Here is a 15,296-nt window from a genome sequence, read left to right as displayed (position 1 = left end):
ATGCCCTCATTTTGGCAATGAATTAGTGATAGTAATAATAATAATGCAGATAAAAATCCAACGTAAGCCTTAAAACAGTCTTTGATGTCATTTTAAATTGGAAAGAAGCAGAGATCAACAACACACACACTACATACAGGCAGCCATCTTGATCCTCTGTAATTCTCAATAACAACAGGTGTTCATCCCTAATGCACATTAAATAGTCACTTAATTATCTCATTAACTTTAACTCTTTGAGGACTTGGGATTTAACTTGAGAGTCATTTGTGACTTGGAAGGAATGACTTGGTTCCTCTGGTGAAATCAGCTGCTGGACTTTTACTCTTTGGCCCCTGGACTTCCCACCTCTGTACAAAACTGGTCTCTTAAGGTACAAATCACAAGGGTACAGCACCAGTGACAAGCTATTGTACCCCTAAAGGTACAATTATGTACTTTATTTTCTGAGAGTGTACCCTCAAGGTTACAGCTTTTGTACCCTTGGCATAGGGTACATAAAACATCACCATCTGATCCTCTATAATGCTCAATAAAAGCAGGTGTTAATCATTAATGCACAATCATCATTTATTTGGTCACTTAATTATCTCATTAACTTTAACTCTTTGAGGACTTGGGATTTGACTCAAGACTCGTTTGTGACTTGGAAGGAATGACTTGGTTCCTCCTCTGGTGAAATCGGCTGATGAGTTCATGGGTGGAACAAAAATATGGCAGGACTTTTACTCTTTGGCACCTGGACTTCCCACCTCTGCATCTAGTGTGATGTGAAGCTTTATTAGAATGTTAGAGAATAATGTTGTAACAATGCTATCAATAGACATTTTTAGAATGTTTTTCGAGAATGTTATCCTAACTTTTAGCAGAACATTCTGGGAACTAAAATAAAACTAGCCGCTGAAAACGTTCCTAGAATATTAAACATTTCTAGGTGGGTATGCACTTTCACCACAATCAGTTGTATTATTCTTTTTATTTTTATTTTTATTAATATTCCACTCTTCTTTACCCTCGCTGTCTTCCACCTCTCCAATGCTCCCCACCTCTCCTGTCTCACTTACTACTCCGTCACTTCCTTCCTCCATCTCCTGGCCATTCCGCACGTCCTGATTCTGCCGAGTTCGACGCGTTCCTGGGTCAACAAGGGAGGTGCTTAAGGTAAATTTGATCAACCAATCAGATTACTCACGAGCCTCAGCTTTGGCGCCCCAGCCTCAGCTTGCGCGCCACTATTTGAATTGTGTGCTTTGACGTCGCCTTCATTTTACAAAGGTAAGTGCATATTATTTAAAACGTGCCATTTCAAATGTGTCCATCCCTGCTCAGCATAATGTATTATTTTCAATTGCACAATGGATTCATAACTGACGCGAACATTCGCTGAACTGCGCATTTAAGGTTTAAATCGCCAAACCCCGATCCTATCGGACAGGAAGGCGCCCACGATCGTTTTGCCCCGATCCGGTGTGGCGTTTCCCCCGTGATCGCGTCGTCGGATCTTTTTGTACGATTATTTATATCACTTTAGTCATGTATTCGTTTAGCAGATGCTTATACTAATCCTTCTGTGAAAGAAAAGCTAAACACTTTGGATTTGGACAGACTAATAGGGAGGTTTGGATTGGGGGTTTGCCGTCCATCAACAACAAGGAAATATATTGTGTTGACCCAGGGACATCATTAACCCATCCAATATACAGTATGACACACATTTATCAATCACTGTATTTAAATAATAATCATTATTGTAATAATACAATATCCAATTTAAAACAATCATTAATCTTTCACTATATTTTAGTAATAATAATACAAATAATAATATCTTGTGTTGACCCAGGGACGTCATATTCTTGTGTTGACCCAGGGACGTCATTCTTTATACCTCATCTAATATAAGACAAACAGTAATTAATTATTTTATTTTAATAATAAAAACAATATCTTATATAAGGCCAAGAGTAATCTATCACTATACTGCAATAATAATAATAATAATAATAATAATAATAATAATAATAATAATGAAATATCTAGTGTTGACCCAGGGACGTCATATTCTTGTGTTGACCCAGGGACGTCATTCTTTATACCTCATCTAATATAAGACAAACAGTAATTAATTACTTAATTTTAATAATAAAAACAATATCTTATATAAGACCAAGAGTAATCTATCACTATACTGCAATAATAATAATAATAATAATAATAATGAAATATCTAGTGTTGACCCAGGGACTTCATTTTTTATAGCTCATCTAATTTCAGGCAAACAGTAATTAATCACTTCATTTTAATAATAATAATAATTATAATAAAATATCTAATATATGACCAAGATTAATCTATCACTATGCTGCTGCAATAATAATAATAATAATAATAATAATAATGAAATATCTAGTGTTGACCCAGGGACTTCATTCTTTATAGCTCATCAAATTTCAGGCAAACAGTAATTAATCACTTCATTTTAATAATAATAATAATAATACAATATCTAATATATGACCAATAGTAATCTATCACTATGCTGCTGCAATAATAATAATAATAATAATAATAATAATAATAATGATGAAATATCTTGTGTTGACCCAGGGACGTCATTCTTTATACCTCATCTAATATAAGACAAACAGTAATTAATTACTTTATTTTAATAATAAAAACAATATCTTATATAAGACCAAGAGTAATCTATCACTATACTGCAATAATAATAATAATAATAATAATAATAATAATGAAATTTCTTGTGTTGACCCAGAGACTTCATTTTTTATAGCTCATCTAATTTCAGGCAAACAGTAATTAATCACTTCATTTTAATAATAATAATAATAATAATACAATATCTAATATATGACCAAGAGTAATCTATCACTATTCTGCTGCAATAATAATAATAATAGTGAAATGTCTTGTGTTGTCCCAGGGACTTCATTCTTTATAGCTCATCTAATATAAGACAAACAGTAATTAATCACTTTATTTTAATAAAAAAAAAAAATATCTTATATAAGGCCAAGAGTAATCTATCACTATACTGCAATAATAATAATAATAATAATGAAATATCTTGTGTTGACCCAGGGAAGTCATATTCTTGTGTTGACCCAGGGACTTCATTTTTTATAGCTCATCTAATTTCAATTCAATTCAATTCAATTCAAGTTTATTTGTATAGCGCTTTTTACAAAACAAATCGTTACAAAGCAACTTTACAGAAAATTATGTTTCTACTATATTTAGTAGTAGCTAGTAGTTTGTGCACATTTGACAGGATTTTAGAAAAAATAAAAATAATAATAATACAAGACGTAGTCAGCTAGACGATGAACTATCAATATTATTAATTAAGTTATTATATGATTCAGTCACACATTTAGCAATAATTGTTAGTTCTGTTTGTTGATTCAGGGTTAGCATCATCTGGGGTCCTCTGAGGGTCAGCATCATCTCTTCTCAGGTGTTCTGGATCCAGACTGGAGCTTGTGTAAATCCTAGTTACCACGGGATGTAAATCCCGTGGCGAAACATAGAAACAAAATACAGATATCATTAGCATAGCTGCTGATCCATCAAAGTAAGATTAGTTTAACCCAAGCTAATGAATAAAAATGCACCTTTGATCAGATGCAACTACACTCACAATTAAAAAGATACATTATTCGAATGCTTGGCGAAAGAGATGTGTTTTTAATCTAGATTTAAACAGAGAGAGTGTGTCTGAACCCCAAACATTATCAGGAAGGCTATTCCAGAGTTTGGGAGCCAAATGTGAGAAAGCTCTACCTCCTTTAGTGGACTTTGCTATCCTAGGAACGACCAAAAGTCCAGCGTTTTGTGACCTTAGGGTGCGTGATGGGTTGTAGCGTGGTAGAAGGCTAGTTAGGTACGCAGGAGCTAAACCATTTAGGGCCTTATAGGTAAGTAATGATAATTTGTAACTGATACGGAACTTAATAGGTAGCCAGTGCAGAGACTGTAAAATAATTGGGATAATATGATCATATTTTCTTGACCTGGTAAGGACTCTAGCTGCTGAATTTTGGACTACCTGTAGCTTGTTTATTGACGAAGCAGGACAACCACCTAGAAGTGCATTACAATAGTCCAGTCTAGAGGTCATGAATGCATGAACTAGCTTTTCTGCATCAGAAACGGATAATATGTTTCGTAGCTTGGCAATGTTTCTAAGATGGAAGAATGCAGTTTTTGTAACATTGGAAATATGATTTTCAAAAGACAAATTGCTGTCTAATATAACACCCAGATTTCTGACTGTAGAGGAAGTAACAGTACATCCGTCTAGTTGCAGATTGTAATCTACAAGATTCTGTGTAGTGTTTTTTGGTCCAATAATTAGTATCTCTGTCTAATCTGTATTTAATTGGAGAAAATTATTTGTCATCCAATCTTTTACATTTTTAACACACTCTGTTAGCTTAGATAATTGGGAAGTTTCATCTGGTCTCGTTGAGATATATAGCTGAGTATCATCAGCATAACAGTGGAAGCTAATTTCGTATTTTCTAATATTCAATTCAATTCAATTCAAGTTTATTTGTATAGCGCTTTTTACAAAACAAATCGTTACAAAGCAACTTTACAGAAAATTATGTTTCTACAATATTTAGTAGTAGCTAGTAGTTTGTGCACATTTGACAGGATTTTAGAAAAAATAAAAATAATAATAATACAAGACGTAGTCAGCTAGACGATGAACTATCAATATTATTAATTAAGTTATTATATGATTCAGTCACACATTTAGCAATAATTGTTAGTTCTGTTTGTTGATTCAGGGTTAGCATCATCTGAGGTCCTCTGAGGGTCAGCATCATCTCTTCTCAGGTGTTCTGGATCCAGACTGGAGCTTGTGTAAATCCTAGTTACCACGGGATGTAAATCCCGTGGCGAAACATAGAAACAAAATACAGACATCATTAGCATAGCTGCTGATCCATCAAAGTAAGATTAGTTTAACCCAAGCTAATGAATAAAAATGCACCTTTGATCAGATGCAACTACACTCACAATTAAAAAGATACATTATTCGAATGCTTGGCAAAAGAGATGTGTTTTTAATCTAGATTTAAACAGAGAGAGTGTGTCTGAACCCCGAACATTATCAGGAAGGCTATTCCAGAGTTTGGGAGCCAAATGTGAGAAAGCTCTACCTCCTTTAGTGGACTTTGCTATCCTAGGAACGACCAAAATTCCAGCGTTTTGTGACCTTAGGGTGCGTGATGGGTTGTAGCGTGGTAGAAGGCTAGTTAGGTACGCAGGAGCTAAACCATTTAGGGCCTTATAGGTAAGTAATGATAATTTGTAACTGATACGGAACTTAATAGGTAGCCAGTGCAGAGACTGTAAAATTGGGGTAATATGATCATATTTTCTAGACCTGGTAAGGACTCTAGCTGCTGCATTTTGGACTACCTGTAGCTTGTTTATTGACGAAGCAGGACAACCACCTAGAAGTGCATTACAATAGTCCAGTCTAGAGGTCATGAATGCATGAACTAGCTTTTCTGCATCAGAAACAGATAACATGTTTCGTAGCTTGGCAATGTTTCTAAGATGGAAGAATGCAGTTTTTGTAACATTGGAAATATGATTTTCAAAAGACAAATTGCTGTCTAATATAACACCCAGATTTCTGACTGTAGAGGAAGTAACAGTACATCCGTCTAGTTGCAGATTGTAATCTACAAGATTCTGTGTAGTGTTTTTTGGTCCAATAATTAGTATCTCTGTCTTATCTGAATTTAATTGGAGAAAATTATTTGTCATCCAATCTTTTACATTTTTAACACACTCTGTTAGCTTAGATAATTGGGAAGTTTCATCTGGTCTCGTTGAGATATATAGCTGAGTGTCATCAGCATAACAGTGGAAGCTAATTCCGTATTTTCTAATAATATTACCAAGGGGTAACATGTATATTGAAAATAGAAGGGGACCTAGGACGGATCCTTGTGGCACTCCATATTTTACTGATGATAAATGAGATGACTCCCCATTTAAGTAAACAAAATGGTAGCGATCGGACAGGTAGGATCTAAACCATCTTAGAGCCTGCCCTTGAATACCTGTATAGTTTTGTAATCGATCTATGAGTATGTCATGATCTATGGTGTCGAACGCAGCACTAAGATCAAGTAAGACTAGAAATGAGATGCAGCCTTGGTCTGATGCAAGGAGCAGGTCATTTGTAATTTTAACAAGTGCAGTTTCTGTGCTATGGTGCGGCCTAAAACCTGACTGAAATTCTTCATACAGATCATTTTTATGCAGGAAGGTGCTCAATTGAGCAGACACAACTTTTTCTAAAATTTTAGACATAAATGGAAGATTTGAAATAGGCCTATAATTTGCCAGTACACTAGGATCTAGTTTTGGTTTCTTAATAAGAGGCTTGATAACCGCCAGCTTGAATGGTTTTGGGACGTGACCTAAAGATAACGACGAGTTAATGATATTGAGAAGCGGTTCTTCGGCTACAGGTAACAGCTCTTTCAGTAATTTAGTGGGTACAGGATCTAATAAACATGTTGTTGGTTTAGATACAGTGATAAGTTTATTTAGCTCTTCCTGTCCTATGGTTGTAAAGCACTGCAGTTTATCTTTGGGTGCGATGGATGAAACTGAAGTGTTAGACGCTGTAGAATCTACATTCGCTATTGTATTTCTAATGTTATCTATTTTATCAGTGAAGAAATTCATAAAGTCATTACTATTTACCGTTGGTGGAATATTTGAATCAGGTGGCATCTGGTAGTTTGTTAACTTAGCCACTGTGCTAAATAAAAACCTTGGATTGTTTTGGTTATTTTCAATGAGTTTGTGTATATGCTCTGCCCTAGCAGTTTTTAGAGCCTGTCTATAGCTGGACATACTGTTTTTCCATGCAATTCTAAAAACTTCTAAGTTAGTTTTTCTCCATTTGCGTTCAAGACTACGAGTTACTTTCTTGAGAGAGTGAGTATTACTGTTATACCATGGTACAGTACGTTTTTCTCTAACTTTTTACAATTTGATCGGGGCAACAGCTTCTAATGTATTAGAGAAAATAGTGCCCATGTTGTCAGTAATTTCGTCTAATTCATGTGTATTTTTGGGTACAAATAGCAGTTGAGATAGATCAGGCAGGTTATTTGCGAATCTTTCTTTAGTGGCTGGAACAATAGTTCTGCCCAGACGGTATCGCTGCGACATATAGTTAATATCAGTTATACGCAGCATGCACGATACAAGGAAATGGTCTGTAATATCATCACTTTGAGGTACAATATCTATAGCAGTAAGATCGATTCCATGCGATATAATTAAATCTAGTGTATGATTAAAACGATGAGTGGGCCCGGTGACATTTTGCTTGACTCCAAAGGAGTTTATTAGGTCAGTAAACGCAAGTCCTAATGTATCATTTGTATTATCAACGTGAATATTAAAATCTCCCATGATTAGCACCTTATCAACTGTAACTAGAAGGTCTGAGAGGAAATCTGCAAATTCTTTTAGGAATTCTGTATACGGCCCTGGTGGTCTATACACAGTAGCCAGAGCAAGAGATACATTAGATTTCTTTTGCATGTCTGACAGAGTAACATTTAGCAGAAGTATTTCAAAAGAGTTAAACCTGTATCCTGTTTTCTGGGTAACATTAAGAATATCACTATATAATTTCAGGCAAACAGTAATTAATTATTTTATTTTAATAATAATAACAATATCTTATATAAGGCCAAGAGTAATCTATCACTATACTACAATAATAATAATAATAATAATAATAATAATAATAATAATAATAATGAAATATCTTGTGTTGACCCAGGGACTTCATTCTTTATAGCTCATCAAATATATGACAAACAGTAATTAATCACTTCATTTTAATAATAATAATAATAATAATAATAATAATAATAATAATAATACAATATCTAATATAAGACCAAGAGTAATCTATCACTATACCGCAATAATAATAATAATAATAATAATAATAGTAATAATAATGAAATATCTTGTGTTGACCCAGGGACTTCATTCTTTATAGCTCATCTAATTTCAGGCAAAAAAAGGTAATTAATCACTTCATTTTAATACTAATAATAATAATGATAATAATAATAATGAAATAAAGCATATATTAATGCATTATTCTGCTTGTCCTTATTCTACATTCCTAATCCTATCTAATACCTAAACTGAGCAAGGAACTTACTAATTGTTAATAAGCAGTAAACTACTTAGGAAGTTTATTGAGTACAAAGTCATTATTAATATTGAATATGTGTTCCCTATACTAAAGTGTTACCTGTACTGTTACTATTTATAACTTTTTTAAAGTAAATATTAAATTGGTTAAATTTAACATTAAATCTATTATTCTTTTTTTCATTATAGCTTTAAGATTTTAAATCAACTTTCAAATAATTCCTCAACAGGTTTGAAGATTTCTCAGTTCTTTGCTTATATTTCAAGGATCACTGGCTGGTAATAGGACATGCGTGGTTGGACAGTGCTACAACCATGCCAACTCCGATACAAACAATCTTGTTGAAAGGTGATATTTGAAATTAAACGTATGCAACTTCATTATGAGTTCATGCAAATAATGTAATAGAATCACAAGCATTTTGAATATAGTTATATAATAAATCAAACACAATCATATTAAAACATGTATTGTTTTTCTTTGCTTGTCTAATCAGATTTTTCCATCGCCTAAAATATCAGTTTTTGTTTGGCATTAGGAACCGTAGACTGGATGATCTTATCAGCATTCTCATCAAGAAGACAGATGGATACTTCCAGGTCATTCATGATTTACAGGCAGTTGGAAGAATGAAAAATGCTTCTTTGAAGACTGTTTCTGTACACTGTAAAAAATTTTGCCGTTAAATAACAGTAATTTTCTGGCAGCAGGGGCGCCAGTAAAGTACTGTTAATTTACAGCTCTTAACCATTAATTTACCACTCTTATTTTTTAACAGTATTTTACCGTAAATTCTACCATGGAAATTAACTCCACTCCCACTGCTTCAAACAGTTCTAGTTTTTAAAACTAGCATTCCTACGATGTTAGTACTATGAACTTATTTCATTTGAGTCCACTGAGAAGGAATATTTCTTAATATAACGATGCAAACACTTAATGTGCAGTAATAAAGTAACTAAATACATGACTTTTACTCAAATCACTGCAGCTCATTGTCATCTACACCGCACATGTATGTGCTGAAGTACTTAACACAGAGATCATCACTGTATCAGCAACTCCACATTTACTGCCTTTATATAAAACAGCAGAAAATCTGAATTTGTGGCTCATCATTGACTGAAGCACCAGCTCTACTCTACAGCACAATGGTGAACAACAAAACTACATTAAACTAAACGATCTCTCTTGTGCAGAGGTGGGAAGTCCAGGTGCCAAAGAGTAAAAGTCCTGCCATATTTTTGTTCCACTCATGAACTCATCAGCCGATTTCATCAGAGGAGGAACCAAGTCATTCCTTCCAAGTCACAAACGAGTCTTGAGTCAAATCCCAAGTCCTCAAAGAGTTAAAGTTAATGAGATAATTAAGTGACTAATTAAATGAAGATGCATTAGTGATGAACACCTGCTGTTTACAATCAACATCACTGAAGAAAAGAGAAACACAAGAACTACAACTGAATTTAGCCACAGCCTTCAACTGAAAAAAAACAAAACAAAACACTATGCCACCATAATTGTGGTGAGTATTTGCTTCAGTTGATATCTTGAGCCTTTAAGCGGTTTTCACAAATTTGCTTCTGTGGCAGAAGGGAATACACAGTAGCTGACTACGCCACAATGGGAGTTACACCCAAAGAATTTGTTATCTTGTTCTAACCAGGCACTCAAGTTCGTGGATGGATCAGCCAGAGACAGTGGTCCAGTACAGAAATATAATTTTTATTTTTACTTAAAAACACACAATAGTCACAACAAACATAGAAGGGAATCTTCACAACAAACAAAATACACAGTACACCAAATCAAAAACCAAAACAAACACACCCAAGAGAAGAGGAGAACAGGGCGGAATCTTACCAGTGGGAGACTATTGATTCGAGCAATGAGCATTCATAAAAGACACCCCAATCACCCGTGTCAAATTCACACACACACCACAAGGGAAATGACCACACTTGGTGAACACACAGCCACAGCACACACCAAGGGACCCACCACCGCAAGGGGCACCACTCCCACTGGCAGTTCTCAGCACCTGGACAAAACGGATACTTGAAAGTTAAACAAAACTTACACAAAAACACTTATAAACAGGTTGCAGAAATAATATAGACAAAAACAAAACACTGAAAGTGGTGCCAGCTAGTCCAGCAAACACACTTTACACTCAACCACTGACTCCCAACAATAACAGGATCAAACAGAGTTAGACAGGAAGAATCAGACAGAGTGGAACCGGCAATAGTGTAACGCGCCAGCCAGCCGTCTGTAAACTCAAGCTAACCACAGGTCCAATGATCATAGATCCCGGGTGAACAAAGCCACCAGGTACGACGAAAGTCCGTATACCAGACGTAACAGGAAAAACATAAGCAAAGCAGCAGTTGTTCAGCGTCGATGTAGCCAACTGGCGGCGGCACCCCCGGTTAAATAGCACTCCCTATGATTAACAACGTTGCGTCACAGGCCCTGAGCTCTGATTGCTGATCGCAGGGCGCACACTCAGCTGGTGAAAGGGCTGCTGCCGCACCGGGGATTCTATAGCATAAAACATTCCCTATAAGCTCACATTATAAAGTTAACGAGTGGAAAGAGAAACGAAGCTAACCATACCTGCGGCCCTACGGTAGACAGGTAACCAGGCAGACATCAGGTCGCTGGGCAGGTAAACAAGACAAGTCGCGTACCGGTGGCATCATTTGTCAAAAGAAAAGTCCCGGTTTATAAAGGGGAGTAGTCCTCGCGATTGGCTCAAAGTTAACTGCCCAGAACCACTCAAAGCTGCAGCAAATTAAGCATCACTTAGGGAGGCATGAGCCAGACAACTGCATCCTACTACACTTCTATACAATTGCGTTATTGTTTTGCAGCAAACATTTGTGCAATGCTGATACAACTCTTGATCTAGCAGGTGACTTATGCTTTTGATGACTGTATGATCTTGATTAAATTTCTTGATTATATGAGAAGAGTTCGTGGCTTAGTTGTTAGAGAGAACTGCCGTGAATTCACTGCTCTGTCTGTGCACTTTGGATGGGTTAAATACAGAATATGATTTCTGAGTACGGGTCACCACACTTAACTGTATGACACTTTCACAAAAAAGAGAAATCTCATTATGCAAATGCCACCATATAATGCTTTATAACACTTCAATATTAAGAAAAAAATGTATTTAGGCATTTAGCCATGAACATTTATCATGTGATCCTCAACAGTGGTGAAAATTATTATTCATACTGCAGTGCATTATGGGAGTAATTCATGTATTGCAACATGAAGCATTTTGTTGATTGTAACCATTGTAGAGATTCATATGCTGGTTCTTGATATCTGTGTGTGTCTTAAAAGCACTGGAGTTCAAACTTTTATATGTGTTACAAATAAATAAAAAAAATCCATATCCTGTAAATATTAGAGCAATGCTTTTTTTTGTGTGCATGTTGTAGTTTCACTGGAATTATTCAAAACCTAGACATGTGATAAGAAAGAAGACAAAAATATTTGAGATATAGTTAAACCAGCTCATTGTAACTATATGTTTTTCATATGTCACAGTTCTGTCTTCTCCACAACAACCCATGCAGAGCTACAGAGAAAGATCTAGCACAACAAGTCAAGGATCAAGAGAACAATTAAACCAAACACTGATCTCCATGATGGTGGCATCTTTTTAACCAATAAAACATCCACATCTGATCCTCTGTAATTCTCAATAACAGCAGGTGTTCATCACTAATGCACAATCAACTTTAACTCTTTGAGGACTTGGGATTTAACTTGAGAGTCGTTTGTGACTTGGAAGGAATGACTTGGTTCCTCCTCTGGTGAAATCGGCTGATGAGTTCATGGGTGGAACAAAAATATGGCAGGACTTTTACTCTTTGGCACCTGGACTTCCCACCTCTGCACTTTGGCACACAGAGAGCCCACTAACTGCATCCAGGTAAACCAGAAAACCTTGCAAACAAATGTTTGCTAATTATATTCATTTCTCAAACAAAACCATTTTTGTGATTAGTACCACTCCAGACTCCACATTCAGCCATGTTTTTTTTTCTTTCTTTTTCCTGATAATGGTTTGTTTTCCTCATTCCTGAAAACTCATTCCTGAAGAGTGCAGACCATCATCATCATCATCATAATGGCCAACAAGTTCGTATCTGGACACTGTTAAGTTCCCTTAAGTTGAGATTATCTGTCTACATTTTTCTCTGACTCTACTTTAACATTTTGGGGTCCAACTTCTGAACTTCTCTTCTTGATAGCATTACAACAAAAAAATCATACATTGTATTTAATGGAACTAAGATATTGACAGACAACAACTTGATACAATGTTTAAATATAATGGTGGGATGTCAAAAAATATGTTCTTAGAAATGACTACTGCTTCTCTAGAAGTAACTACTGACTCGCAATATATTTATTTGTTTTTCTGCAGGGTCAGCGCTTTTACAGCTTTTCTCACTTCTCATCTTCTCCAGCCACATCTCTTTTCTCATGCAATCCAAAAATATTGCTTAGCAAAGAGGACACTGACAACGTACTGTCAGACAAGAGAGTAGTTTACATTTGATATGAATCAAAATCTCAGCTTTCAAAGTATATTATCTTTTAATAGTAATAGTATTTTTAATAGTCATTTTAATGTTCTTTTTTATTTTTTATTTTATTTTTTTACAAACACCAGCACTGATGGGTATTTCACAGTAAACTTATTCTGTGTATCGCATAAGGCTATCATAAATATCTTATGTCTAGAATGGAAAAAACACCGTTAAACCACACGCTTGACACATCAAGACAAACATGCACTGACGTTAACCACACATGTCCAGTAATAGACTCATGTATGTGAAGACTCTGTTTGTCCAACAGATCAAACCACATCTCTGAACAGATGGAAATATATCAGACCACAGCAGCTCTTATTTATGACTTACAAACTGAGCTGCTAGAGCCTCAAACTGCCAGGGGTCTCTAAAAGTAGTAGAGCAAAGGGTCCATACTTACAGAATAACATTAAAATCGCAATAGACCTACTAATATGTATGGCCATCTTAATTTCTTTGATTTCAAATGTTAAACCATCAGTTTTTAATGATGCTATACATTTTATACACTCGGACAATACTGATTTTTACTTGAATTTGGTGCATGCGGCAAGATTTGTCTCATGTAAATTTTTAAGCATTTTTTTTCCCGAAGCATTTTATTCATCTTTATCTAAATGACACATTTCAGTCCACTGGGATTTCTTGGTCATACAGGGCAAAACTAAAGTTTTTTGCTGAAAATAAAAATGCTTTTTTTAATGTTAATGTTCAGTCAGACTTCTGGTAGATGCAGTCCTTCTCACCAATCCCAAATCACAACTATAGACTCCTGGTGAAAGTGATCACACAGCTGGATCTTGCACTGACTAAAGACGTTTGATTATCTTCTTGTGAGGACACCTGTATATGTAACACCCGCGAAGAATGCACGGAAGGAAATAATTTGGTTTCACAGCTACTTCTATGTATGTGTGGGGCCGGATCAGAAGACTACGTTCGCTCAGGAGTCAGGATTGCAGCAGGAGAAAGAACACAACAACAACTTCTGGAAAAGGTAAGTATTTATGTAGATTTTGATTGTTTGAAAGAGCAAAAGAATAACAATTTGAATAGACAATGGTAAATCTCAAGTGAACCAAACACTTTTCAATTAATGGAAATAACTACTTACAGTAGTCACTTTAACTCTCACTTCATGTAAAGCTCCTAAATACCTCTTAATATGTTTATCTATTATTTGATTATATTAATTATATATTTATATTTATTTTATACTTATTTATCTATAGTTTAATGAGATTATGATATAATATATATAACTCTTTGGTTTGATACAACTTCACACTCTTGAAAATGTAAATTCAAAGTTTCACTCTTAAAATAACCAACAATGTTTTACACTCTTCCAGAAAACTCAACAGAAAGTAAACAACAAAAATGCACAGGTAAATAACCAGATGAAAAAGTATCAGTCCAAAGCAAATGCTTAGTCCTTTGAAATAAATGTCCAACGTGGAAACAAAAATACTCAGATCCTTGAGTGAAAAGAGTTTCGATGCTTAGCAAAAAATGTGTCCAAAAAGTAAAAAACAGGTTTACACAATATTTCCTACCAGTGTGATGAACAACTTCCAGATTCTATGAAATGGGATGGCTCGCCAGTTTCTGCAACCGTGTGTCTCTCTCTCTCTCTCGATGGACAGCAGAAACAATTCTCCCAAACGTCAACAAGACTCCAGATCCAAAATCAGCATTGCTCTCAGGAACATCAATAAACAAAGAAGAGAGAGAAAAAAGAAAAGAAACCAACAAAAAAAAACCCAACCTTGCAAAACAAGGCAGAAAATTACAATTAATATCAGAGCTCTCAATATCAAAAGCATATTTCAGTAACACACTGAAAAAATGTACAATTGCACTCACAATATACACATCTCTTTTTCTTTAAACACATTTCTCATTAAAATACAACAACTGATTTGCTCAACTTACTCAACCCATATAAATCAATGCGTTAGCCATTAGCTAAGACCGCATGGTTAGCATAACTCCCTGTGCTTAGCATCACACTTTCAGCACATATTATTGACATAAAATAACCATTTGACCACAAATCAACATATATACACATATATTTTTCTTCTGAAACATTGAACAGAAATAAAGCATAATTTAGACGTTTGTTTTGTAGTGAAACACTACACTAACTAATTTATATAAAGGACAGACAAATACATATACATGTAATTCACTTACCAAGAAAATAGTGAGTAAACAGAACAATCCCGGATGGAAAAATAAAAATCTCTCTTTTGGTTTCTCTCGAGTGAATTAACTTTTTTCTGTTTCCTATTTTCTTCAGATCCAGTGCAATCGCGATCGTCTAATGTAAGCACCACTTTACTGCTAACGAGCGAACACTGTTCTCATATTTCAAAACACTTCTCTTACAGATCGACTTAACTTAAAACACTTTAAATCTCTGTTCA

At 35.0% G+C, this 15,296-nt stretch overlaps 1 long non-coding RNA gene across 1 annotated transcript; it reads left to right on the top strand.

Annotated features, from left to right (window-relative positions):
* The first annotated feature begins 1,214 nt into the window (after positions 1–1,214).
* Positions 1,215–8,904, top strand: LOC113100733 (uncharacterized). The gene is made up of 3 exons (XR_003289803.1): positions 1,215–1,275; positions 8,472–8,590; positions 8,781–8,904. It is a non-coding gene; the product is annotated as an uncharacterized LOC113100733 (long non-coding RNA).
* The last annotated feature ends 6,392 nt before the right edge of the window (positions 8,905–15,296 follow it).

Source organism: Carassius auratus, unplaced genomic scaffold (genome assembly GCF_003368295.1).
Source record: "Carassius auratus strain Wakin unplaced genomic scaffold, ASM336829v1 scaf_tig00217337, whole genome shotgun sequence".
NCBI classification, from domain to species: Eukaryota; Metazoa; Chordata; class Actinopteri; order Cypriniformes; family Cyprinidae; genus Carassius; species Carassius auratus.
This window is presented reverse-complemented; position numbering and strand designations above follow the sequence as displayed.